Source organism: Centroberyx gerrardi, chromosome 21 (assembly GCF_048128805.1).
Source record: "Centroberyx gerrardi isolate f3 chromosome 21, fCenGer3.hap1.cur.20231027, whole genome shotgun sequence".
Lineage (NCBI taxonomy): Eukaryota > Metazoa > Chordata > Actinopteri > Beryciformes > Berycidae > Centroberyx > Centroberyx gerrardi.
Genome location: NC_136017.1, coordinates 21,332,909 through 21,335,408, shown reverse-complemented (window position 1 = coordinate 21,335,408; position 2,500 = coordinate 21,332,909).

Here is a 2,500-nt window from a genome sequence, read left to right as displayed (position 1 = left end):
TGGAGATAGGGGCCCGCTCCCAGGTGTGTGTGGCCGAAGCAGGGGCTCTAAATTGGGTTAAAAGTGAAGTGGAGAGCCGCCTGGAGATAGGGGCCCGCTCCCAGGTGTGTGTGGCCGAAGCAGGTGCTCTAAATTGGGTAAAAGGGAGGTGGAGAGCCGCCTGGAGATAGGGGCCCGCTCCCAGGTGTGTGTGGCCGAAGCAGGGGCTTTAAATCGGGTAAAAGGGAGGTGGAGAGCCGCCTGGAGATAGGGGCCCGCTCCCAGGTGTGTGTGGCCGAAGCAGGGGCTCTAAATTGGGTTAAAAGTGAAGTGGAGAGCCGCCTGGAGATAGGGGCCCGCTCCCAGGTGTGTGTGGCCGAAGCAGGGGCTCTAAATTGGGTTAAAAGTGAAGTGGAGAGCCGCCTGGAGATAGGGGCCCGCTCCCAGGTGTGTGTGGCCGAAGCAGGGGCTCTAAATTGGGTAAAAGGGAGGTGGAGAGCCGCCTGGAGATAGAGGGCCGCTCCCCGGTGTGTGTGGCCGAAGCAGGTGCTCTAACTTGGGTTAAAAGTGAAGTGGAGGGCCCCCTGGAGGTAGGGGGCCGATAGCAGGTGTGTGTGGCCGAAGAAGGGGCTCTAAATCGGGTAAAAGGGAGGTGGAGAGCCGCCCGGAGATAGGGGGCCTCTCCCAGGTGTGTGTGGCCGAAGCAGGGGCTCCAAATCCGGTAAAAGGGAGGTGGAGAGCCGACTGGAGATAGGGGGCGGATAGCAGGTGTGTGTGGCCGAAGAAGGGGCTCTAAATCGGGTAAAAGGGAGGTGGAGAGCCGCCTGGAGATAGGGGCCCGCTCCCAGGTGTGTGTGGCCGAAGCAGGGGCTCTAAATTGGGTAAAAGGGAGGTGGAGAGCCGACTGGAGATAGGGGGCCTCTCCCAGGTGTGTGTGGCCGAAGCAGGGGCTCTAAATTGGGTTAAAAGTGAGGTGGAGGGCCCCCTGGAGGTAGGGGGCCGATAGCAGGTGTGTGTGGACGAAGAAGGGGCTCTAAATCGGGTAAAAGGGAGGTGGAGAGCCGCCTGGAGATAGGGGCCCGCTCCCAGGTGTGTGTGGCCGAAGCAGGGGCTCTAAATTGGGTAAAAGGGAGGTGGAGAGCCGACTGGAGATAGGGGGCGGATAGCAGGTGTGTGTGGCCGAAGAAGGGGCTCTAAATCGGGTAAAAGGGAGGTGGAGAGCCGCCTGGAGATAGGGGCCCGCTCCCAGGTGTGTGTGGCCGAAGCAGGGGCTCTAAATTGGGTAAAAGGGAGGTGGAGAGCCGACTGGAGATAGGGGGCCTCTCCCAGGTGTGTGTGGCCGAAGCAGGGGCTCTAAATTGGGTTAAAAGTGAGGTGGAGGGCCCCCTGGAGGTAGGGGGCCGATAGCAGGTGTGTGTGGCCGAAGAAGGGGCTCTAAATCGGGTAAAAGGGAGGTGGAGAGCCGCCTGGAGATAGGGGGCCGCTCCCGGGTCTCTGGGTCCGAAAAAGGGGTTGAAATTCGGGTAGAGTTGGGCCCCGCTCCTCGGCCTCTCTGGTGTTTGGGTTAAGTCCCCAGGACCAGAGAGGGGGAACAGCGGGGGCAGTGGCCCCGCTTCTCGGCCTCTCTGGTGTTTGGGCGAGTGACACGGTAAGGGGTGGTTTTGCAAACAGGCAAAGTCCCCAAGACCAGAGAGGGGGAACCACGCGGGCAGTGGCCCCGCTTCTCGGCCTCTCTGGTGTTTGGGCGAGTGACACGGTAAGGGGTGGTTTTGCAAACAGGCTAAGTCCCCAAGACCAGAGAGGGGGAACCACGCGGGCAGTGGCCCCGCTTCTCGGCCTCTCTGGTGTTTGGGCGAGTGACACGGTAAGGGGTGGTTTTGCAAACAGGCAAAGTCCCCAAGACCAGAGAGGGGGAACAGCGGGGGCAGTGGCCCCGCTTCTCGGCCTCTCTGGTGTTTGGGCGAGTGACACGGTAAGGGGTGGTTTTGCAAACAGGCTAAGTCCCCAAGACCAGAGAGGGGGAACCACGCGGGCAGTGGCCCCGCTTCTCGGCCTCTCTGGTGTTTGGGCGAGTGACACGGTAAGGGGTGGTTTTGCAAACAGGCTAAGTCCCCAAGACCAGAGAGGGGGAACCACGCGGGCAGTGGCCCCGCTTCTCGGCCTCTCTGGTGTTTGGGCGAGTGACACGGTAAGGGGTGGTTTTGCAAACAGGCTAAGTCCCCAAGACCAGAGAGGGGGAACCACGCGGGCAGTGGCCCCGCTTCTCGGCCTCTCTGGTGTTTGGGCGAGTGACACGGTAAGGGGTGGTTTTGCAAACAGGCAAAGTCCCCAAGACCAGAGAGGGGGAACAGCGGGGGCAGTGGCCCCGCTTCTCGGCCTCTCTGGTGTTTGGGCGAGTGACACGGTAAGGGGTGGTTTTGCAAACAGGCTAAGTCCCCAAGACCAGAGAGGGGGAACCACGCGGGCAGTGGCCCCGCTTCTCAGCCTCTCTGGTGTTTGGGCGAGTGACACGGTAAGGGGT